Source organism: Petaurus breviceps, unplaced genomic scaffold, assembly GCF_028583685.1.
Source record: "Petaurus breviceps papuanus isolate PSGF00001 unplaced genomic scaffold, PetGlider_PUasm1.0 688, whole genome shotgun sequence".
NCBI classification, from domain to species: Eukaryota; Metazoa; Chordata; class Mammalia; order Diprotodontia; family Petauridae; genus Petaurus; species Petaurus breviceps.
The window spans coordinates 28833747-28860269 of record NW_027186457.1 but is presented as its reverse complement, the minus strand read 5'-3'; the positions used below and the strand labels follow the sequence as shown (position 1 = coordinate 28860269).

General features: G+C 37.9%; 1 long non-coding RNA gene across 1 annotated transcript in view; it reads left to right on the top strand.

Annotated features, from left to right (window-relative positions):
• LOC138174473 (uncharacterized) overlaps positions 1 to 26523 on the top strand; it is a 140734-nt gene that overhangs the window by 20007 nt on the left and 94204 nt on the right. Inside the window, exon 2 of the long non-coding RNA XR_011171730.1 lies at positions 1470 to 1527. This is a non-coding gene — a long non-coding RNA (uncharacterized lncRNA). The remainder of the gene's footprint in view (positions 1 to 1469; positions 1528 to 26523) is intronic.

Here is a 26523-nt window from a genome sequence, read left to right as displayed (position 1 = left end):
CTTAATTCAAGTTCTGACTCTGTCAGTACCATCCTGGAGAAATTATTTAACCTCTTAGTGTCTTAGGCAACTCTCCAGAAATACTAATGGCAGAGTAGTTATTGATTTGAGTTTTTAGAAGCAATTTCTTCACTTGGAATTCTAAATACCAATGAAGTCTTAGGTTTGGCCTCCACCCCTATGTTCCCCATGGGGGGGGGGGGGCAACAGAAACAAACAGTTTTATTGTTTCTCATTTCAATAAATACTTATTAAATACTTATTATCCTACAACGTGTAAATTATTTTGTATATTCTCATGTGTAAATGTTGTATCCCTACCCCAGTGAAACATTGACTTTTTGTAGAAAGGAATTGTTTCGTATTCATCTTTGTATTTTCAGAACCTGGCACGGTGTCTGTAATAACACAGACACTTAATAAATGCTTAGTGAATCACACTTCTCATCTTTTGTCCATTAATAATGAACTCAGGGAATAAGTAATTATCATTTCATCATTAATTTTGTTGTTGTCCAGTCATTCAGTCATCTCTAACTATGGGGACCAATTGTCCGTGGGGTTTTCTTGGCAAAGATGACAGAGTGGTTTGTCATTTCCTTCTCTAGTTTTATACAGGCAGGTATTAAGTGATTTGCCAAGGTCACACAGTTAGTAACTATCTAAGGTCAGATTTGAACTTTGATCTTTCTGACTCTAGGTCCAGTAATGGACTCTAGGCCCAATTCATTGTGTCACCTAGCTGCCCCAATCATTAATTCTAGTGAGGTGCAAATCAATTAATGAGCATTTATTTAGAACCTACTATGTGAAAGATACTGTGCTAGTCACTGGTAAAATAAATACAGAGCTCTCTCCTTCTGGATGACACCTTCTACTGACAAACAGAAATGTGTAGGATTGGTGATCCATAGAGATTTTTGCTCCAATGACATGATATGTACTTTTGAGGACCCCAATCTATGGTTTGTATAAATGTCATAAAACATTTGTATAAACATCATAAAACATTCCTTAAAATAGTTGTGTCATACTCAAACAGAAACAGGGTAACTGAAATGTACATAAGAATCCTTGTGGGCTAAATATTGTCTGAGAAAACCACATATTAACATTACCTATGTTTAATTATATTTTTATTATATCTCCCAATTACATTTTTTTAAAGCAATCGGGGTTAAGTAACTTGCTCAAGGTTACACGTCCAGTTATTTCTGGGTGTGGTGCTGAGTATCTGAGCCCAGATTTGATCCAGGTCATCCCGACACTGGAGCCAGTGCTCTTACTCGCTGAGCCACCTGGCCGCCCCTCCCAATTACATTTTAATCTGGTTCATTAACACTCAGGAGTGTTGCAGTCTATGTTTAACACCTCTGCTTTAAAAGGTGTGTCCACAGATAACATTTTAATTTACACAAGGTCATAGGATCATAGATTTATACCTAATTGAAGCCTCTTAATTTTTACAGATGAACAACATCATGTTGTCACAGGCAACACAAGTGACTTGCTAAGATCATGTGGTTGGTAAGTAGCAGAAGTGGCATTTGAATTCAATTCTTATGCTTGTAAATTGAGCATCCTTGCTAGTTAAGGATGTTAACTTTGACTTTGATGAGAACAATAAAGAACAAAGGGAACTAAATTAGAAGATTGAGGCAGGGCTTCTTTCAGGTAGGAAAAGTAGCACCTCTGGTATGAGGGTTGGTGAACCCTTTTCAGAGCTACTCATTCAGCTTTGGTGTCTATCTGGCATTCAACTCTGTAGCTGTAGCATGCATAGCAGGCCAACACTGGTAAGATTATTTTGCAGATGTGCTAAACCAGGTTAAGGGCAAGTGACAGACTTCAAACCCACTGGAAATCTATGAAGTTGTCTGCTCCAAGCATGTGAAGACTTGCCCCAGACAAACAGGTGGATGAGAAAAATTTGTACCAATGGCTATGAAGGTGCCAGGTACTGTGGAGCACTTAGGGCTTGGTCAGACATTGACATACACCACAGGCATTCAATGCATCCTGGGCCATAGCCAGTCACCTTGGTTTGAGTTTCTTCACTGGACTTCAATGATTCTGAAAGACAGGGTAAGGCTGATGACTTTGCACAACTCTGCCTCACATCCAATTCACACATAAGATATCACTTTGTGGTATCATTGGTCCTCTTTAAAAATGAAGAATAAATAACATCTTTTGTTCTTGGGGATGTCCATGTAGAAGAAGGACTTACTAGCCCCTCAACAGAAGTTAAAACCCAGGCCACTGATAAAGATGTCTCTAATACTTTTGTGACTTACTTGGGACAAGGTACTTTCAAAGCAAGCATTTAAGACAAATTCAGTATAACAAAGGGGGAGACGGTAGGCATATATAACAGCTAGAAACTTCACCCCTTGGGGCATGAGACTTCATAGTGGAGGTGGGATATACAAGAAAAATATCCTAGAACCCTAGACATATGAACAGAGATCTGGGGACAATAGAAGTTCACTTTAAGAAGGCTTCATCAAGGAGGACAGAGGAAGTGAACTATTTGTCAGCTTCCTATTCTAAGCTCACATTCTTGATAATTACCTGATATCTAGAGGCAAAAGCCCATTGGCCATACCCTAGTTACCGGTCTCTGCAGAGCTCCCTGGGAAAGAGACTTGCAGAGATGCGAGGGTAGAGTTGCCACTAAGTGGTTTGATTTAGGTTTTGTCAATAATTTTAAAAATCCTTTAGGATTCCTGAGGGTATATATCATTAAATGTGTGAAAAGTTACTCAAGTCATACAAATATATATATATATATTTTCATTTGTTTTTAAAGGTTGTGTCTTTTAAAAATTCAAGCAATAATTTATTCAATGCCCTCACTTCACAGTTGAGAAAATTGATATCTAAAGAGGGCATGATTCCCTCAGATTCACAAGTATACCTATATGCATAGGTACAACACAAACATACACACATGTACATATACACACATAAACACACAGAGCCCCCCTTAGAGCAAAGCAGCCATGCAAGGATAGAGAAATCAAAGGTAAACAAAGCATGCCTCATCGCCTTTCAATTATAATTATATCATCTTCATGCTTAAAGAAACCTTGGATCATAGAATTTGGAGGAGGACGGGAACTTAGAGGTTACCTAACTAACAAAAGGCATCCACTATATAGATGAAGAAACTGAGGCCCAAGGATCATGTAGGGAATAAGTGCAAGAGAGTTTTGATGACTCCATCCACAGAACTCTTTCTGTAAAATACACGAGAATGAGAAGGAGCCACTCAGAACTAGTCACAGCTAAATTGAAAAGTAGTTGGAACTAATTTGGATCCATTGGAATTAAATCCAACAAAAACCAGTTTGAACTGGTTGAAACCATTTTGAATTGATGAGAGCTAGTTCAAACTAATGAAGACTAGTTCCATAAGACATTGGAGCTGAGTTGAAACACCAAATGTGAATCTTTCAATGAACCTCTATTCTAATGAATCCTCAGACATTGGTTAAAACATCCTGTACTATGTCTTTTACTATAGCAAATTGTTATTCTCATAGATTTAAGGAAGTTTGAAAGGTGATCTCTAGAGATGGTGAGGATCCCAAAACCAAATGAATGACCCAAATCTATTGACCAGATTATATCTATTTGGATGGGCAACCTATATAGTTTAACAACCTCTCCCTCTCCCTCTCTCTCTCCCTCTCTCTCTCTCTCTCTCTCTCTCTCTCTCTCTCTCTCTCTCTCTCTCTCTCTCTCTCTCTCTCTCTCTCTCTCTCTCTCTCTCTCTCTCTCTCTCTCTCTCTCTCTCTCTCTCTCTCTGTCTCTCTCTCTCTCTCTCCCTCCCTCCCTCCTCCCTCCATTTGTCCCTCCCTTCAGATTAAACAGAATGAGAGCAGATTGTTTTGCCTTAAGGAAATGACAAATCTTCTTTAATCACTCAAAACTTCTCCCAGAAACAGAGGTCCATATTTTTACTACCAATATCTTACTGGTATATGTATACAAAACATGGAATATAATAGTCTCTGAAGAATTAAAATGAAAGTAATTCAAAAGTCAATGTAAAGGTCTGTGGTAGATATGGGAGTGGACTGCAATAAGAAACTCCAAAGAAGAACAAGAGTAAAGGACATAAGCAAAGGAGTATATGATTTAGTCATGTGCGTGTATATGTGTGTGTATGAGACACAGACAGAGAGATAGAGACAGAAAAACAAAAACAGAGAAACATATGTCCATATATACTAACTCACATTGGATGAAAAGTCAACCACCTACATACTGTGGCTCTGGAAGATTAGAGGCATAACTCCTGGCCACCAAATAGCACTTCCTATACAAACTGTTCGCATTCCTTAAGTTATTTGAAGTTTTTCCCTCTAAATATTCCTTTTTGAAATGAGAAGCTCCAATGGGAAGACTCATATCTTTTCTGCAAACAGTTAACATCATATTTATCAATTAACAACTTTACAGGGATTTATAAATCCTGAGGGCAGGAGTCAGGGGGTGGATAATGTGAACAGATATGAAACAAAGGAGAAGTAAGGGGTGGGGCTAATACTCAGAGGATTCTTGATCTGGAGCTAAAAGGGACCTAAGAGTTGATGTAATACAACATCTTCCATATCTGACAGATGAGAAAAACTAAGACTGGGAGATGAGGTGATGTGCCTTATGTAGGTAGAATGTCAGAGGAAGGTCGTGGGACTCCAGAGCCATAAGGGTTAGGAAATAGGGTCATAGACCAATTTCATATGTCTTTATTTAGACCAAGGACAAGATGTTTTTAATTAATAAAAATATATAGCATTATTTTTTCCTCATTCTCACTACATGATTGGCTATGTAGAAGCAGGCAGGTGGCACAGTGGATAGAGCATTGGAACTGAAGTCAGGAAGACCTGAGTTAGAATCCATCCTCAGAAATTTCCTAGCTGGGCAAATTACTCCACTTCTGTCTGTTTCAGTTTTCTCAAATATAAGTGGGGATAATACTACCATCTGCCTTCTGTGGTTGTCATGGGGGGTAAATACAATAATATTTGTAAAGAGTTTAGAGCATAGTCCTTAGTAAATATTAACATTTAATATATGCTTCTATCTTTCCAAACTCTCTTTCTAAAATCTTTTTTTTTCTCTATGACAATGTCTTCTATATCCCATCTCCTGTAAATTCTTCACTGACATTGCACTGAAAACTCATGAAATTCAGTTTCCCTCAAATGCTTTCAGTCCTATCACTAGACTCTTTCACTTACTCTTCTCCTGACTAGGTTGGGATTTTCAGATTTACTTATGGAAGTCCCTGATAACAGAGTCCAAGGCACATCAGTATCGGGTTGAGAAAATACCATCACAGAATCTCCTACCTGAAGAGAATCTAGAGGACATCTGATCCAACCTCTTTTTCTATGAATGATATTTTCATCTTTTCCCCAAATACATGTAAAAGCAGTTTTAATTTTCATACATATATATTTTAATTTTGAGTTCCAAATTATTTCCTTCCCTCTCCTGTCCCTTCCCTGAAACTGTAAGCAATTTGATGTAGGTTATACAAGTGCAATCATGCAAAACATATTTACATATGTCACATTGTGAACGAAAACATAGATAATCCCCCCGCCAAAAAACAAAAAACAAAACCTAAACACTATGAAAAAATAAAGAGAAAATAGTATGCTTCTATCCAAATTCAGAGACTCCATCAGTTCTTTATCTGGAGGTGCATAGCATTTTTCATTATGAAGATGTTGAAATTGTGGTGGATCATTGCATTGCTGAGAATAGCTAAATCAGTTACAGTTGATCATTGTACAATGTTGCTGTTATGGTGCACAATATTATCCTGGTTCTGCTCATTTCACTTCACATCCATTCATTTAAGTCTTTCCAAGCTTTTCTGAAGTCATCCTGCTCATCATTTCTTATAGCACAATAATATTCCATCACAATCATATAACACAATTTATCCAGCCATTCCCCAATTAATGGACATCCCCTCAATTTCCAATTCTTTGACACCACAAAATAACTGCATTAAAAAAATCTTTTTGGGGATATAGACTTAGTAGTGGTATTGTTGGGTCAAATGGTATGCACAGTTTTATAGCCCTTGTTCCAAATTCCTCTCCAGAATGGCTGGATCATTTCACAACTCCACCAATAATGAATTCATGTCTCAATTTTCCCAGATCCCCTTCAACATTTATAATTTTCATTTTCTGTCATATTAGCAAATCTGATAATTGTGAGGTGGTATCTCAGAGCTGTTTAAATGTGTATTTCTCTAATCAGCAGTGATTTAGAACATTTTTCATATGACTTTGGATAGCTTTGCTTTCTTCATCTAAGAACTGCTTGCTCATATCCTTTGACCATTTATCAATTGAAAAATTACTTGTATTCTTATAAATATGATTCTGTACTCTATATATTCAGGAAATGAAGTTTTTATGAGAGAGATACTGTAAAAAATTTTCTTCCCAGCATTTTCCTTTCCTTCTAATCTTACTTGCATTGGTTTTTTTGGGGGAAAAATACTTTTAATTTAATATAAACCAAATTATCTATCTTATATCTCACAATTCTCTTTATCTCTTGCCTGGTCATAAGTTCACCCCTTCTCCATAGATCTGACAGGTAAACTATTCCATGTTCCCTTGATTTCTTTGTGGTATCACCTTTATGTCTAAATCATGTATCCATTTTGACCTTATCTTAGTATATGGTGTAAGATGTGGGCCTATACATAATTTCTGTCATAGTGTTTTCTAGTTTTCTTAGGAGTTTTTGTCAAATAGTGAGTTCTTCTCACCAAAGCTTACGTCTTTGGGTTTGTCAAATACTAGATTTTGTTATTTACTACTGTGTATTGTGTACCTAATCTATTCCATTGATCCACCACTCTATTTCTTACTCAATACCAATCTTTTAATGATTGCCACTTTATGATACAATTTGAGATCTGGTATGGCTAGGCTACCTTCCTTCACTTTTTCCATTAATTCCTTTGATATTCTTAACCTTTTGTTCTTCCAGATCAATTTTGTTATTATTTTTTCTAGTTCAATAAATTTTTTGGTATTTTAATTGGAATGGCAGTGAAGAAGTAAATTAATTGAGGCAGAATTCTTATTATATTGGCTTAGCCTACCAATGAGCAACTGATATTTTCCCAATTGTTTCGACCTGACTTTGTTTGAGAATTATTTTGTAATTATGTTCATATAGTTGCTGGGTTTGTCTTGGCAGTTGTATTCCTAAGTATTTTATATTGTCTACAATTATTTTAATGGAATTTCTCTTTCTATCTCTTGCTGACAGATTTTCTTGGTAATATATAGAAATTCTGATGATTTATGTGGTTTTGTTTTATATCCTGCAATTTTGATAAAGTTGTTAATTATTTAAACTAGTTTTTAGTTGCTTCTTTAGGATTCTCTAGGTATACCATCATATCATCAACAAAGAGTGATACTTTTGTTTCCTCATTACTTCTAATTCCTTCAATTTCTTTATCTTCTTTTATTGCAATAACTAGAATTTCAATTACAATATTGAATTATAGTGGTGATAATAGGTACCCTTGTTTCACTCCTGGTTTTATTGGGAAGGCTTCTAGCTTTATTTAAAGAAAGCTCCATTTATTCCTATGCTTTCTAGTGTTTTTAATAGAAATAAGTATTTTGTCAAAAAGCTTTTTTTATATCTGTTGAGATAATGATATGATTTCTGCTGTTTAGTTATTGATCTGCTGATTGTTGCAATTATGCTGATGTTGTTCAGTCATTTCAGTTGTGTCTGACTTTTTATGACCATGTTTGAAGTTTCATTGGCAAAGATAGTAGAACCATTTGCCATTTTCTTCCCCAGTTTACTGTACGGAGAAGGAAACTGAAGTAAGCAGGTTTAAGTGATTTGCCAAGAGTCACATGGCTAGTAAGTGTCTGAGGTCAGATTTGAAGATGAGTCTTCCTGACTTTAGGACTAGAGCCTTACTGTGCCACCTAACTGCCTATTATACTTAGAATTTTCCTAATATTCAACCAAGAAAGGTCTACCCAAACTATCCTTGAATACATTAAGTGAAGTGTACTGTTGCTTCCCAAGCCTGATCATTTGGCGGCAGTTTTTATAAGAAGGTGAAATCTGTCTCCTTATAACCTACTCATATCTCCTAATTATTCTTTCTGAGATCAAGTACAAAAATACTAAGGCCTTTTCCACAAGATAACCCTTCAAATATTTGCAGATAGCTATCAGGTCTCCCTTTAGTTTACTCTTATCGAAGACAATATATTCTCAGTACCTTCAACTAACCTTCACATGGCAGGTTTTTTCACTTCTCTCCTCATTCCTGGTCATGCTCTAGGCCTCTCAAAATGGCACCCCTAGGAATGTTCACATATTCCAGGTGTGGCTTAATTAGGGCCCAATGAAATGAGACTGGCACCTGCCTCCTTCTGGGATAGCATATTTTCCTTAATGGTATTATATTTGTTGTTGTTGACTGTTACATCAAACAGTTGACCAATACTGATCTTGTATTTAACTAATCCCTGTCCTTGCCTACCCACTGTCTTTTTCACATGGACAACTCTCAAGCCCTGTCAGCTCCATCACATTCATGTAAAATGTACCTAAGTGAATATGTAAGAACAGAGATAGGTGCTTGTAACGTAATACCAAGCAAAGGCAACTTCCCAGGTTCAAAATACCAGCATAAGTGCTCTCTATTTTATTCAGTAACAAACCCAGAACAGAGAAGATCAAAACATGACATCATTCAAAATACAGCATTTACTAAGTGTGATTAAATAATCTCCAAGTACTACCCCACCCCAGGACCTTCCAATCATTCAATCAATTACAAAGTCTCTGTTCTAAATACTTCTCCACCCCTAGGCTATACCTTAATTAAGTCCACCACAAAGCCCCTCTTCTCAAATGGAGATTAGTTTCCAAACATAAGGTCAAAAGTTCCCCACCCCTGGATCACAATTGAATCTACCCCTCACAATTGAATCTACCCCAGAGTTACATCAAGTTTAAACACAGCACTTAATACCCAAATGGAGGTCTTTTCTTCATCTTGACAGGAGGCAAGTTCTCAGCAATCTTAGTTCCTGGGGAGACAAGGCTTAGCAAAGCCACAAGATACATTGCCAGTCCCTTCATGAGTTTATCCTCTGTCTGTAGAACAGTCCTAGAACCCCTGAACACATTAGCAAAGCCCTCTCCCAGGATTTCTGTAAACATACAACAAGAAAATCCTTCTTCAGGGCTTCTGAACCAACAGAAAGGCTCCCAGACCCCTGCAACAACAGCACTGTCCCTCACCAGTGGACAGTATTCACTCTGTCTGCAGGACAGTCTCCAGACCCCTGCAACAACAGTACTGTCCCTCACCAGTGGACAGTATTCACTCTCTGTCTGCAGGACAGTCGCAGGCCTTCTTAGCGAACAGCCAGGTTCCAAGACTTCTTCAACAAAAGGACAGTCTTTCACCAGTGGACAAATCTGGCAAAATAACATCAAAACAGACGGACAAAGTACCAGCAAAACAGCCATGTCTCCTCAGTCCTTGGCAGCTCAGGGGGCAGGTCTCAAAAGTCCAGGGCAATTCAAAGCGGCCACCAGCAATTCTCTTAGTCTCTCTCTCTCCACGAGGTGCTGCTTCCAAAAAAAAGGTCTTCCGCCTCTCTCTTGTCTCTCCAAATCTACATCACCAGCTCCTCCCAGTTCAGGACTTTCTTTTCACATCAACAAGCCCATCCCACAGGTGGGATTAACAAACTCTGGGTTTTAACACAATCAATTTGAAAACCAAGCCAATACAGGGGAATCTTTAATTGCCATTACTATCACATTCCACCCCTCCAGGATCCTTGGCCTTACAATCTCAATCTAAGTGGCCATGGATCCTGGAACAAATAGAGGCACTATGCTTTGTACTCCTTACAGACTACGCCATAATGTAACGTAATACCAAGCAAAGGCAACTTCCCAGGTTCAAAATACCAGCATAGGTGCTCTCTATTTTATTCAGTAACAAACCCAGAACAGAGAGAGAGACTAAGATTGCTGAGAACTTGCCTCGTGTCAAGATGAAGAAAAGACCTCCATTTGGGTATTAAGTGCTGTGTTTAAACTTGATGTAACTCTGGGGTAGATTCAATTGTGATCCTGGGGGCGGGGACCTTTGACCTTATTGTGCTCTGTGATTGACAAATGAAGGTACTTTACCTATGTTTGGAAACTAATCTCCATTTGAGAAGAGGGGTTTTGTGGTGGACTTAATTAAGGTATAGCCTAGGGGTGGAGTAGTATTTAGAACTGGGACTTTGTAATTGATTGAATGATTGGAAGGTCCTGGGGTGGGGTAGTACTTGGAGATTATTTAATCACACTTAGTAAATGCTGTATTTGGAATGATGTCATGTTTTAATCTTCTCTGTTCTTGGTTTGTCACTGAATAAAATAGAGAGCACCTATGCTGGTATTTTGAACCTGGGAAGTTGCCTTTCCTTGGCATTACATTACAGTGCTGGGCCTGTGACTTCAATGGTATGGGGAATATCTAAGGGAGGAAACTCTGTCAACTATTATTATCTTACAGAGTAGGCTAGAGTAGTGAGCAGTTAAATTACTTGCCCAGAGTCACATTGCCAAAGAAAGCCCTTAAACCTGAATCTTCCTTGTTTGGGGTCACCTCTTCATCATATCATGCTGCTTCTTAAAGTGAATGGATATCCATCCCCATTAGATTTCACTATATGCTATGCGGCCAATTCTACAATTTTTTCAAAACATTTGAACATTCGTTATTCTGTCTTCCAACTGATTGTCTCTTTCTCACAAATTAGATGAACAAGCCAGTTATGTTTGATCCAAGCCATCAAGAGTGACTAACATAAAAATGTCTTAGAGAACACCAATACACTAAAGACCTCCCTAGGTAAGGGAGTCCAACTTGTACTCAGTTTATGCAACTAGACCCTCTGGACAAGGCGATGGTTCTGAATAAAAGGGAAGTAAGTTGATGAGGTCAGAGCTTGTAGCAGAATAGAGCAGAAAGGCACAGAAAAGAGGGTGGTGGCGCTACAGGTGACTGTGATTAGAGTCAATTAATCAATAACAGATATTAAACATCTACTGTGTTAAATACCTTGCTAGGCACTAGAAACATGAAGTCAAAAATAAGATAATCTATGCTCTCAGGGAACTTATATTCTATTATGGGAAAAAGGACACATACACATAAATTAATATGAAGTATATACAAGATAGGAAAACTAGGTGGCACAGTGGATTGTGTTGGGCTTGGAATAAGAAAGTCTAATCTTCATGAGTTCAAATCTGGCCTCAGACACTAGCTGTGTGATCCTGAGCAAGCCACTTCACCTTCTTTGCCTCAGTTTCCTCATCCATAAAATGAGCTAAAGAAAAAAAAATCGCAAACCACTCCAGTATATTTGCCAAGAAAACCCCAAATGGAGTCATGAAGAGTCAGACACGACTGCAATGACTGAAATAAACAAGATGAATGCAAACACAAAACTTTTCTATTTGTCCTCTATATACTTTCAATATGGAAAAATAAAACTGAGAGACCCTAATCCTTGTTACCTCCTTGATTTTTTTTTTGGGGGGGGGCGTTTATTTCTAATTTCAGTGATGAAAGGAATTCCTAGTGAAGAAACCCTTTCTACCATTGCAAACTGGTGTCTGTCCTGCATCTCATAGCCTTTAGAGACTTATGTGGAGGCATTGAAAGGTGGTGACATGCTCAGAGTCTTACAGTCACTACCTGCCACACTATAGGTGTGGAACTTGAATTGACATCTTCTTGACTACAAAACCGGCATCCTATTCATGACCCTACTCTGTCTCTTTCCTTCCTTCAAAGGAATGATACATGGATTCCTGAAAATAAGAACTCTGAGGCCCTTGAAATTCTTAGAAAAAGGTGCTTTCTGGTTAATGAAAAGTGCTATTTATTATTTTTCAAGTGGAGAGTCACAGGATGTGAGTCAAGCCATTCTAAAACTTCTTTGTAGAGTCCTGTCCTGGAAAAAATCTTGTTTCCATTAAGACTGTCAGTTCAAATGTGTTTATTTCCAATATGGAAGGGGGTGCCATAAAATCCAGATGCATGGGAAACCAGGGAGAAATATGGGCCTTGCATCTATAGATGTATCTAAGAGAAATCAGGGTGGGCCAGGTGGGTCAGGGGTAAGGGTGAGGGCTGGGGTTTGGTGGTATCTGGTTGGGAGTTAGAGGGCTGAAAGATGGAACCATCAGAAGACCAGTACCACTGTGACCCCAGTCTCTTAAAGTAAATAATTCTTACTCTCCTGGATTTTTACTTAGCTTAAGACAAATGGTCACAACCAAGCAAGTTAGACTGTTCTGGTGACTCTTTTGAACATAAATGAGATGCCAACATGCCCGTGGTACGACTGCTGGTCATGTATCTTTTCATTTTCAAGTTCAGAAACTGTGAATTTTCTAAACAAAGGTGAACCAATATACCACTGCCTTTGTGGTTTGAATTAACTGAAGGATCTAAGGGTGGACAAGGTAACCCTGGAGCAGATTTATGATCACATAAAATGTTTTAAACAGCATGAGAGCCTGGTCTCTTGTTCACGATAGTCTGAGGACATTTACAATTTTATTTTAAAAATAAAAAGGCAGTTCTGGAACTCTGGTAGGACCAGAGATGCCCTCAAACCCAAATAAAAATCTATTTTTACCCTGTTCCATGGAGGAAGGAAGATGGAAAGGAATTTATCAATAAGACGTATAACAGCTAAGCCAACCAGAATATCTGAGTAGTAAATTGTGAGACTAGAGGCCCATGAACAAAAGCCACACACCAGTTTGCCAGGCACTGAGATTAACTCAAAGAGTAATGTTGAACTATATGGGTGAATCTGACCCCTGGAGATTGATGGCCTGTATTTCCTCCTTGGAGGCTAGGAAAGTGTTGGTGATGTACCCTTCTTGCTTCAGAAGAAAGAACATTATCATTAATCTCTAACTGTAAAGAAACCTCAGAGACCATGTGGTCCAACCCATAGAATCAAAGACAGAGATGGAAGGCATCTCAGTGATAATCTAGCCCAAGCCCCTCATTTTATACATGAGGACAAGGAGGCCCAGAGAAAGAAAGAGACTGAAACTAACCAATTTAAATACATTTGTTAAGCACTCACTATGCACAAAGCACAATACTAAATGTTAGGTTTACAAAGAGAAGAGAATGAGTCTCTGCTTTCAAAGAACGCATGTTCTAATGAGTGAGACAACATGCAGAACAGGGTTCAGCTACAAGTCAGATGAAAACATTCCCATGGTCCTTTGAGTAAAACAGCAAAGCAGATGGTAAGCTTTCTAAATGTTATCTCTGCAGATTAAATCATACCAATTTCTGATATTGCTCAAAGTCATGGAGGCAGAAGCTTAGGAGGTCAGATCTGAACCCATGCCCTATCCACTGTACTAACCGCCCTCCCCCCTGCCCCAAACTGAGTATTCACCTCCTCCATTAATACTAGAACCCGAATGTTAGAGAGGTAAATGCTAATAAACACGAACTGTCCCCTCCCTCTCACTTCGAAAGAAAAAATTTCGAAGGAAAGAGGAAAAAAACAACATGTGATTTATGAGAGCACCATATGTTTAGGATCAGTTATCAAAATATATTTACTTATTTGCATTTATTCTATATATTGTCATTCAGTTATTTTTCAGGTGTGTCCAATTCTCCATGACCTCATTTGGGTTTTTGTTTGCTTTCTCTGCAAAGATATTGGAGTGATTTGCCATCTCTTTCTCCAGCTCATTTGGCAGATGAGGAAACTGAAGCAAACAGGGTAGAGTGACTTGCCCAGGGTCACACACTAGTAAGTGTCTGAGACCAGATTTGAATTCAGGAAGATGAGTCTTCCTGATTCCAGGCCTGGTACACTATCCACTGTGCCATTTTGGTACTCTTTTATTCTCTATATACTTATGTGCATACTTGTTTCCCCCCGTTATAATATGTGAGTGGAGAGAGACTCTGGGATATTACCAGTAGAGGTAGAGATCTGAGGTTCAGAATCCAACTGACAATGGGAATCCTGCACCTGGTGGGTCCTGGGCAATGGTGCAGGAGTAAGGGATTAGTCCATAGTTTCCTTCATTGGCAGAAGACATTGCTGACCTATCTTCCTGCTGTTTTTTGTCAGGTGAGAGGGGCTAGAGGGAAGGAAACATCCACAGATATCCTGGCTATCGATGAAGAGAGTTTCTCCTGGTCTTTGGTCCAGCTGGTAGGATGAGTTAGCAAGGGAGAAGGTAGTTGTTATTTCTACAACTGGCACAGTGCCTGGTAAATAATAGGATACTTTTTGGTGGATTGATGGATTGTTTTAGCATCCTTAGAATCTATCAAAATGTCTGACACTTTGTAGGTTCTTAGGAGTGTGTCTGTGTCTTATGTCCCCTCATAGAACATCATTCCTTTAGTCAGGAATTGGTTCATTTCTATGTCTTCATCTCAAGAACAATGCCTTGCACATAGTAGGTATTTAAATGCTTCTTGATTGAATGAATGAATGAATGGATTTGTCTTTTATGTTCAAGGCACTGTACCAGGTTTTTGTATTATAAAGAAAAAAAAATAGGTGGTTCTTGTCTAAAAGGACTTTATATTCTGGAGGTGGGTAAAACATTTACACAAACAAATCCATACAAAATACAAATATAAAATAGAGAAAAACAGTTATTTTGGGGGCAATGGGACTAGCACTTGGAGAACAGGAAAAGGTATCTTGTAAGAGGGTGCCCTTGAAGGGTGAGCCTTGAAGGCAACAATGTGCTCAAAGAGGAGATAGTGAGGAAAGAATATTCCAGGAAGAGCAATCAGCCTGGGAAAAATAAAAGGGAGATGCAATGGCAGACACAGGCAATAAACATTATGGATATGTGATCCTTTACCCTCCATTCCCCCTAATGTAAACCCCCACATAACCATGTCCAGAGCATCCTTCCATAGCTTAGGCTGGGAAATTTCAATAGCTTTTAAAGATTCATTTTTTCTCTTTTTTAAAATTAGTAATTCTTTTTTTCATTTAACAAGCACTTATTTTCTCTCTCATCTCTCCTCTATAATGAAAAGAGAAACAAAACCCTTGTATTCTAAGGAAACCGAGTCCTGTGGCTTCCTAATCTTGTCCTGAATATGCAGTCATAATAAAAACTCCAGGTATCTGCATTTTTGTACACCCATTAGGAAGATTAACAAGATACTCACCACTAAAGTGCTATAAAAAGCATAAATGAGAGTTTATGGATTTGGAGAATTCTGGCATTAAATATATAAGCATTTCAATCTATTGATAAATAGATCATTACAGCTCTCCTAAACAGACCGGGCAAATCAGAAATGTGATGGTGAGGATGAAAAAAATCAATGAGGGAGAAAAATTAGGGACTGTATAAAAAGAAAGATAAGCAGAAACCTCACTTTTTCCTGTTCTCAGCAGGAGAGGAAGGCAAGACTTGGCACTTCTCTTGGAGAGAAGCCACCTAACGGGTGCTAGGAATACCACTGAGTGGTGTGGGACTGTAATCAGATTTTGTCAAAAGTTATAATAAGAATTTCAGAATTTCCCAGTTAGGATGAATTGCAGTGACCATTAAGTCCAATCCATAACTGAAAAAGAATCCCTGTCACAACCTATCAGAAAAGCAAGTAGCTATGCACATTCTGACTGGAAACTTCCAGTGGGGAGAGAGGAATAGCCTTTTTCCAATATGAAGTCTACTTTTTTACCCTTTGCTACATCTGCCCATTTTCCTAATTCTGTCTTGTGTGGTCAAGTGGACCCCAATCAGCAAGCAATTGTTGAGTCTCAATTCTGTGCTTTATTAATTGTTTCTTGTAAGAAACATATAAAAATATAAGATAATCATCTTTTCCTTTAGGGTACATTGGGGTACATGGGATAGAGATGAAAATCTTAATGGAAGTTGAGACTCAAGTTATGAGCTGTTTGGGTAGAATTTCCTTTAATAAAACTTGATGATGAATTAAAGCTATGATGGATTTATGAAATAACATATGGAAATGAGTATTATATATATATATATATATGTGTGTGTGTGTGTGTGTGTGTGTGTGTGTGTGTGTTTTAAACCTAGTCATGGATTCTTAACCAAACTGATGGCATAAGCTTTTCCAACAGTCTGGTGAATCCTATGGACCCTTTCTCATAAGATGTTTTTTTTGTTTGCTTGTTTTGTTTTTTAAAGCAATCGGGGTTTAGTAACTTGCTCAAGGTTACACAGCCAGTTATTTCTGGGTGTGGTGCTAAGTATCTGAGCCCAGATTTGATCCCCAGGTCATCCCAACACTGGAGCCTGTGCCCTTAGCTCGCTGTGCTACCTGGCCGCCCCCATAAGATGTTTTTAAATGCATAAAACAAAACACATGAGTTAACAAAGGAAACCAGATATTTTGAAATACAATGATTAAAAGTATCTATTTAAAAAATAAACCTAGCTCACAGACCTTTCCCCAGTTCAATTCTATCGCAGGACTGAGCCCAAGGCAAAAAGGGAAATAAGTGTTTCCTCAACTTAGGACCATTTCCTAACTAACATTCTAGACAAGTCAGCTAAACTCTTTGTTTCTTCCACCTACCTTTGCTGGTGGAAATAAAATCTGTCATTCAAGGAGTAACCCACCATCCTCACTATAATATTTTGGATTTCTATTCTAGCAATATGGTTGTAGAGCTGGACAGAATCACAGCAACACTGATTTAGAGATGTAAGGATCCTGAAGTGATCTATTAGAGGTACTTATTTTACCGATGAGAGATATACTGGGGAAAGAAGATTGATTTTGGAGACATAAGACCTATGTTCAAACTCTGCCTATGATGCTTGCTTCTATGATCTTGGACAAATTGCTATAGACAAATCTGCAAGTTGAGGGCCTCGCACTAGTTGGTCAATGGGCTCCCTTCCAACTTTAACTTTACTGCATTTTGAGAAACAGTAGTCCAGGGAGGTAAGTAATGATGCCAACATCACCCAGGTAGGAAGTATAGGAGGAATATTATTAATTATCTAGTTCAGTGTACTTATCTTAAGGAAAATGAGACCTTTGTTCATGAGTAGCACAGTGAATATGGCAATGGATGTAGAACCAGGAAGATCTGTATTTAAATTCCACCTGACACACTTACTAGCTGCGTGGGCCTGGCCAGATACTTTCCTCTTTCTAAGCCTCAGTTTTCTCATTTGTAAAATGAGAGAGTTAGTCTCAATGTCATATCTAAATCTACGATCTTATATTAATACTATGCCCTACAAAGCCTTGCACACAGGTACTAAATAAATATCTATTGGTTTAAATTGCTAAAGACTAAACAGTTACCTAATGGCAGAGTTTTGACTAACTCTGCCCAAATTTCTTGTCTCTCAGGTCTGTTTTCTCACTCTAATAGACTCATGGAGTATAACCTCAGAAATTGCAGGGGTATTGGTTGATGAGTCATAAAAAGGGATATTTTTTTCAGAAGCATATCCTTTGCCCCAATTTTCTGTTTTTCTTCTGATCATCTTGAGATAAATAAGCTTGCCATCATACCTTGGCTCTCAGAAGCAGGCCAGGAAGTGTTAAAGACCTACCATACTTCACTAGTGAATGTATTCAATTCTAAGTATGAAAACACTCCAATTCAATAATTATAGAAAAATTTTTTAATCCCTACTATGATGGCAGAGTGGATAGAGAACTAGGCTGGGAATCACTAAAACTTATCTTTATGAGCGCAAATTTGGTCTCAGACACTAGCTGTGGAACCCTGGGCAAGTCACTTAACCCTGTTTGATTCAGTTATATCTCTGTAAAGTGAACTGGAGAAGAAAATGGAAAACTACTCTAGAATCTTTGCAAAGATAACCCCAAATGGTATCACAGTCAGCCTGACTAAAATGGCTAAATAATAGTAATGACCATGTACCAGATATTGAAGTAAACATTAGAAATAAAAAAAACCCTCAAAAGTGGTCTAGTCTCTGCCTTTCAGGATTTTACATGCTTCTGGGAAACACAACATATATATCAAGAAGTCTACATAAAATATATAGAAAAGAAATGCTAAGCAATATGGGGATTGGGCAGGGAGAAAATCAGGAAATGCTTCTTTTTGGAATGATCCTTGAGATGAGTCTTAAGTAAAGGACTCCACATCTACTCAAAGACAAGATGGTGAGAACTGGAGTGGTATAATAAACAGCAAGTTGACTGGTTTGGCTGAAATGTAAACTTAAGAGGAATGATGGAAAATCAGTTGGGAAACAAATGCTCAAGTCAAGTTGTGAGAAGTTTTACATGTCAAGCAGAAAGGTTCATGTTTTGTCCTAGAAATAACAGGGAGTCACTGGAGGTTGTTGAGTCAAGGAGTGCTGTGGTTTGATCTGGGCTTTAGGAAGATCACTTTGGCAGCTGCTTGGAGGGTGGATTGGAGAGGGCAGGCAGTTCAATGAAGAGGTGATTTCATATTCCAGGTGAGAAATAAGGAGGGCCTGAGCTAGAACAGTGACTTAGTGAATAACGAAAAGATGATTGTCAGAAAGTGTTTTGAAAGGAGTAGTAACAAGATAAAAAACTCACTGGTTTAGTTTTTGCTATTTCTGTTCTGCCTTTACAATGCTAAGGTGCTTTTTCAAATCAAGACCATAAATAGACATGATACAAGCACCAATTCATATCCAAGGCTTCTGTTATTTGGCAATCACTTCCACTCCACTCTCACTGCTACCCCACTTCAGGAAAAGAATTGGAAGGATAAAGGACACTTAGGATATAGTCACTAATCAACAGCAGGGTGTTGTGTTTTGACTAAGAGCAAGAGATAATGAAGCTTTTTCCCTACCTCCAAAAGAAAAAAAAAGAAAATCCCATGGACCTACCAAGTAGCTCATTAAGTGATCACAATGGGGAGTTTCTATGTAAAACCCAGCTAGAACCATAGTTCTGCCCAATGTTGCTAATAATGATTGCATGGGATTTCTTTTTAAATCACACACCTGCATCTTTTCCAAATATCAAATACCCACCCATAAAATTAAAACTAATTGAAGGATTGAGTTAGGATGCATTGATAAGTATGTAAAAATTAAAGGAAGGAGACTTTATCATATTTACAGCAATCTCTATGTAGAATGGACTCCTGAAGGAATGAGTATCCTCATTTCTCAAGGTCTTTCCTATAAGATGGAGGACCACTTATTAAGAGAGTGTTAGAGGGGATCCTGTATAAATGCAGATTAAACAAATGACATCTTTGGTCCTTTCTAGTTCTCCAATCCTTTGATTCGGTGAAAGACTGAGAGGCATGTGTATAGGTATGTGTGTGTGTGTGTGTGTGTGTGTGTGCCTGTGATGTGAGATGATGTAATCTTTTCTTTTTTTTTCTTTTTGGAGGGGGGAAGGAAGGGCACTTGGGGTTAAGTGACTTGCCCAAGGTCACATGGCTAGTTTTGTGTTAAGTGTTTGAGGCTAATATTTGAACTCAGGTCCTCCTGACTCCAGGGTCAGTGCTCTATTCACTGCACCACCTAGCCACCCCCAATGTAATCTTTTTCTATAGAGGACAATGGAGATAGTAAGAGTAAGAGATCTCTAGCTGAAGGAGTTTCAGGAGGAACAGGAAGAGAATAACAACTGAATTATGCAGTAAATTAAGATTCTTCTTGAGGAAATTAAGTAGCCTGGGACTTTGTCTTGCACCAAAACATTGCAGCCTGACCCTCCCTGTGTCTTATCTTACTAGGTCTCTCTTACTAGTTGTTATGCCTGTTTTTCATAAACGTTATAGGATTTAAAGCTGGAAGAAATCTTGGAACATTGAAGGAAGTGGTAGGTGCCAATACCTTGCTACAAAACTTGGGGATGCCAATGTCTCTCTATAAAGTCCCTTTGGCCCCATCTAGTTACAGTTTTTCTTTGAATTCAACTTGGTTTAATATTATCATTTTTTACAGGAGGAAACTAGTGTCCATAGAAATTAATTGATCCCAAGGTCACACAGGTGCTACACACTCCCCTATTTCACATTATTTCATCTCCACAATTCATCATTAGTTATTAGTTGTCCTAATTCTGACCTAGACCTGTGCAAGGAATTTTCTGTGGTGAGCCCCTACTCTTTTTTCTCTGCCTCCATTCACAAACCAGGGAGGGTTCAAGAAGTTCCACTTAAGTCACAGTCCTTCATGGGCAAATGGGAAAGTACATATCCTGGTGGCGAGAAGTATACTGAGGATCCTTCCTTCCAACTTTCTCCTTTAACCTGTACTCAACCTTTGGTCAACATGGTGCTGGTGTTCTTTATTCATATCTGATTCTTCATGACCCCATTTGAAGTTTTTTTTTGTTTGTTTTTTAGCAAATATACTGGAGTGGTTTACCATTTCCTTCCTCAGTTCATTTTATATATTAGGAAACTGAGGCAAACAGGTGAAGTAACTTGTCTAGGGTCGCATAGCTAGTAAGTGTCTGAGGCCAGATTTGAACTCAGGGAGATGACTCTTCCTGACTTCAAGCCTGTCATTCTATCCACTGCAGCACCTGACTGCTCCAATGGTGCTTAGGCAACCAAACAATTTTTATCAGTGGGAAACAACAGATCAGTCTAAGTTGATTCCATTGTTTGTATGTTTAGTTTATTGAAATACTATATGATGTCATTTGGAAATAATATATATGAATTTCATAGGTAGCTGTAAAACATATTCTTCCATTTCATAGCAAGTCTAATGGAACTGATAATATTTTCCAGAATTACAATTCTCATGGGGTATGAGGTTATATTTCTATGAATCTCCTTTATAACAAGCATGTTGATGTCAGTCATGTATGTGTTGTTCAATGAAGTCAAACATAATTATGTATTAGCTCTAGAATATACTGGAGGTCAACAAAAGAATTCTGAGAAACATAAATGAGAGTGAAAGTTGGAACTCATCAAGATAAAAAGTAAGAGGGGAGAGCAGACGTATAAATAGAAGAGAACTATGAGGGTTTTGCAACAGGGTTCTGGTGTCATACAGACTCCAGAAGCTGGTATCTCTGTGTTTTCCTTCCCTTGCCCCAAGTAAAATTTCTGAATGCAGAGAACACATCAGAAACCATAGGAGAAAACGAATTTATAACATCATAGACTTCAATCATGAAGGGGCCTTAGCCATTTCATTTTACAGAGGAGGAAACTAAGGCTGATAGTGGTTAAATGACTTGCCCAGGGTCATTAAGCAATCCAGAATGAATCTGAAAATACCAAGTAAGATAGTAGGCAGGGAAGGACAGGCAGGAGTGTTAGAAGGTAGTGGTTATAGATCAGAAAAAAGCTAGTCCCATAGCATATTGTTCCCTGACTAACAGTTTAGTCATTCAAGCTCATGATGAAGACCCTCATGAATCAAATTGCTAGTAACCATTTTCCATTGATTGGAAGTTAGCCTAGCGGTTCTTTTTTTCTGTGACATATATAAGACATCCATATGATGCCCTGAACTATCCCTTTCATCCAGAAGTTTGGACATTGCATAACTATGGGCTAAGTTCCTTTCTCCATCCAATCCTGGTCCTCACCACACACACTGTACAATGCAATAATATCTTGGTTATGTATTCTCCCTGTGTCCCAACAGTGGACAGCATATTCCATCTTATTCCACAAAGCCCACAAAACAGATGTCATATGACAGTAATAGAATCTTTTTCCTAAATGTGTGAGACAGGATTTTTACAACAGTGAATTAATTAATTTTCTCCTTACCCCACCCTACACTCTTATTTTAACCAGAGGATCTTCATCCCATTTTAGACATGACAGAATTCCCTCCGCTTATCTCAGCCAACCTTGGAGCTGAGAAGCGGTCACATTAAAACATATCTAAGTGCCATCTTTTGTTGGCAATCTCTGTGGGAAAATAATTGCGCCCCCCCTACTCTGAACCACTGTCTTCCTTTCTTCCTCCCCTCAATGTCCATCATTTCAGCATTCACAAGGTTTTAAAAAAGGCTGACAATCTGCTGCAGTCTCAAACATAGCCTAGCATCCTTCCCACCCTCCCCCAAGTCATTCCATCACTTTTTTTAGATGGGACCAGCTGCCTTGTGATCAGCAAAATGTCAGAAAAAAATCATTTTGCCACCAGAGACTGCCAGGAAAAATCAAATATTCTAGGAAGCAAAACTCCTACAGAAATGTTAAAAATCTGAAGAACTGAGGTACTCAGCTTGATGCACATGGCTAACTTCCATTAGTCTTAATGGGTATTACACACAAACATAAAGAGAAGAGCATACCACTAAGTGCTCAGTATGCCCCCTCTCATTTGGATTTTATAGAACAAAAACACAGAAAGCAACTGGTTACTGAAGGAGATGAAAAAAACAAAAAAGAACAAAGTAGCTACCATCTGCTAACTTTTTGATCTTGGTCAAGTCACCTCCCACTCTGTACCTCAGTTACTTCAACTTGAGAATGAGGGGAATGGGTTAGATGCTCCCCCAAATCTCTTCAAGCTCAGAAATCCTACTGTTCTACCTTTTAGAGGTATTGTATAATACAATCAACAATCAATAAGAAATTATTGTTGTGTCTGTGAGTCTGATATTGGATCCATTTACTATGCATATGGAGACCAAAAACAATAGTTCCCTCAAGGAGCTTATATTCTTTGGGGAAGAAAAGCATGCACACATAGAAAGACATACACGTGCATATGTATGTATGTATATGTACATATATACACACATATGAATGTATGTGTGTATCTATATCTGTATATCTTTATGATTATAAGGTAACTTTATGGTAAAATCACCAGAACCTGGGTATCTAGGAAAAGCTTTAAGTGTGAGCCTGAGCTTTGAAAGAAATGGAAATTTGAACCGTAAGAAACTGAGATGAAGAGGGAGTGAATTCCAGGCATGTAAGGGCATGAGGATGGAAAATAGAATAATGTGCATGAGGAACAATATCAATTTTGTAGATGTTGCATGTGATGTATACTAAAGATGAAAAGAGAGGTTGGAGGAAGGTTGTTAAGGACTTTAAATGTCAAAAATAACGATTTGTATTTAATCTTAGAGGTGATAGGGAGTGTCTGGAGTTCATTGCGTAAAGGAGGGATGTGGTCAAACTTATGTTTTATATGTCACTTTACCAATTTTCTGAAGGATGTATATTGGAGAAGAGAGATGAGAGGTACAATGCCCATTTTAGAGGTTCTTACTATTAAAAAACCATCTGAGTTTTCTCTGGAAATCTACATAAAATTGTATAGACTTCTATGAAATGAAGATCTGAAATTTCATTGATAGAGGCAGTTACCAGATGGACATATATCACAATTCTTTAACGACATCATCAATAATTTTTGAAGGTTTTGGTGGCCAAGACATTCATCATCCAATGCTCATATCCATGATGAATCTTCCCAAACTTATTCATGATTTGGGGGAGGGTAGGAAGGACACTATGCTATGTTTGAGACCGCAGCAGATTGACTGTCTTTTTAAAAATCTTATGAATGCTGAGATAATGGACATCGAGGCGAAAAAGAAAGGAAGACAGTGGTTCAGAGTGAGGGATGGCAATTATTTTCCCACAAACTGGTTTTTGAATGACATATACAGAGGCAATTGCAAGGCTGTACTTGATGTGATTGCATCTTGGTGGGATATTCACTTTTTGTAGCATAGCCTTTGAGAAGACAAGCTCAGTGAATAAATGGCCAGATCAGTATACAGGAAGACCTAGTAGCATGATCCGTGGTAAATAGCTTAGCCTCTCTGGCCTTTATTTTCCTGATCTATAAAATGAAGCAATTGGACTAGATGGCTGTTAAAGTTCCCTTTGACTCTGAATCTAGTATCCTTTAATTCCCACAATGATGAAGAATGAAAAAAAGGATTTTTGGGAAGAAAGCAATCTGAAGAACAATACTACAACAAGCAATTTGGGCAGCTGAGACAAACAACACAAAATGTACGCTTGACCAACAGAACTGACAACAACCTCAATGTTTTTAATATTTTAAAAAATTTAACATTTTTTAAAAAAAAACTGAATGCTGTTGTGGGACTATACAAAGATAGGGTGACTTTAGATTAGACCCTTTACTTGCCTCATGCTGCATCCTTTTTTCCTGTTCCAGTCTTTGTAGAGTCAGGGACAGGGGGAAGACAAAACAATATGGAAGGCCATTGAGTTGTACCTAGACATTTCTTGGGGGACAGACAAATTCTATGAAAATTATAGAAGATGATGCAGCACCTGAAAAATAGTTTGCTGTTGAGATGATAAATAAAGTCTTGGGGGTATAAGTTATAGAAAACTAGTCTTAAAGAATCTAAAGGATGAATATGGATTGCATTCACTAGAGATCCTGTAGGTGGATGACTACTTCCTGGGAATGTTGTAGAAAGGTTCTTGCTCAAATTCTAAATAGACTATAACAAGTCATTCTCCCAGTAGAATGTAAACTCTTTGAGGGAAAGGACTATTTTGCTTATGTTTTTGTATCTCCTACACCTGGCATAGTGCCTTTTTATTTAGTAGGTGCTTTAAAAATCTTTATTGATTTCAATTGAGTAGCTTTTTAGATCTGTGTGTTCCAAATCTAAACCCCTTTAATTATAAAATAGCCCCAGCAAAAAGCAGTGGAAGAAAGATGTAAGCATTGCCAATAGAGGGCAGTGTAGAGCTGAAGGGGGGGTGCATATGAAACCAAAGGAAGTTTGACTGCCTCCCCCTGAGTATTAGTTCTATAGGAAGTTGAGAGCCCCTTGATTTTCCATAATTCTCAAAATTCTTTGGTTCATCATTCTTTTTTGATAATATTTTCTTTTGCTATATTGTGGTCATTATACTTGGGAGCAGGAGGCTGACAGTGTATTGTGGTCAGGGATCTGGTGTAATACTCTCTGTGATAGAGATATTACAAGGTTTCTGGATGGGGTCTCATGACAAGAGAACACTGACATACTCCACCCCCTGCAAAATGCAATTTCTGTGTCTTAGGCTTCCCCAAACAAATCTATCCTTTATCTGCTTATAACTTTGTATTTTAGAAATATTTTAACTGTTTCAATTTTTCAGTCAACAATTATTTATTTTCTATCTCTTCTATATTTTCCTCTCCTTACTGAAGAAAGCAAGATCTCACTAAACAGGTGTGTGTGTGTGTGTGTGTGTGTGTGTGTGTGTGTGTAGAGACAGAGAGAGAGACAGACAGAGAGAGACACAGAGAGACAGAGAAGCAAAACAAATTCACCCATTGGCCATATTTAAAAATGAGTGTCTCTGGGGTGGCCAGGTAGCACAGCAAGTAAGAGCACCGGCTCCAGTGTCAGGATGACCTGGAGATCGAATCCCGGGCTCAGACACTTAGCAGCCACCCAGAAACACCTGGCCATGTAACCTTGAGCAAGTTACTTAACCCGATTGCTTAAAAAAAATATGAGTGTCTCATTCTCCCTATTTAGTCTATTATATCTTTATCAGGAAGTGGTTTAGAATTCATCATCATAAGTCATCTGAAATCATGATCAATCATTGGGCTGAGCATAGTTCTTTGAGTCTTTCAAAATTGGTCATTTATCTATGATATTGTTATAGTGTAAATTGTTCTCTTGGTTCTGCTCATTTTAATCTACATCAGTTTTTAAAAGTTCTCCAAGTTTTCTCTGATTATTTTTATGGAATACTATGATCCTATTATATTTATAGATCATAATTTATAAATTTAATTTCTAGTTTTTTGTCACTACAAAATGTTGCTATAAATAATTTTGTACATATAGAGTTTATTATTCTTTCTTTGAATTGATTAAAATTTTTTAAAAGGTTGCTCAGTGGAACAAATTTGTACCCAATACATAAATCAAATCAACTTAGTATTTTATTGTTCCATGAACCTCAAAATAATAGCTAATGGACTGAAGACTCAATATCTCACAAAAGTCTGCTGGGAAAACTAGGAGGCAGTCTGGCAAAAAAAAAAAATAGATCCTAACCTCACACCATATGCTACTTAGATATAAAATATCACATCATAAACAATTCAGTGAAACAAGAAAGGAACTTCCATTTAGAACCAAGAATAGGAGAAGAGCTCATGGTGAAGTCAGAGACAAAGGAGAGACTAAGTATAAAGTGGACAACTTTGATTGTGTGAAATAAAAAAGTGTTTGTGCAAACATACCAATGCAGCTAAGATTAGAAGGGAAACATTAAACTGGGAAAAATCTTTATAGCAAGTTTCTCTGATAAAGGTCTAAGAGCTAGAATCCATAAGGTATTGATTCAAATTTATAAGTATAGAAGGTATTTTCCAATGGATAGTCAAAGGAAATGAACAGGCAGTTATCAAAGGAAAAAATCTAAGCTATCAATAGCCACATGAGAAAAGGCTCCAAGTTAGTAATAATTGGAAAAATGC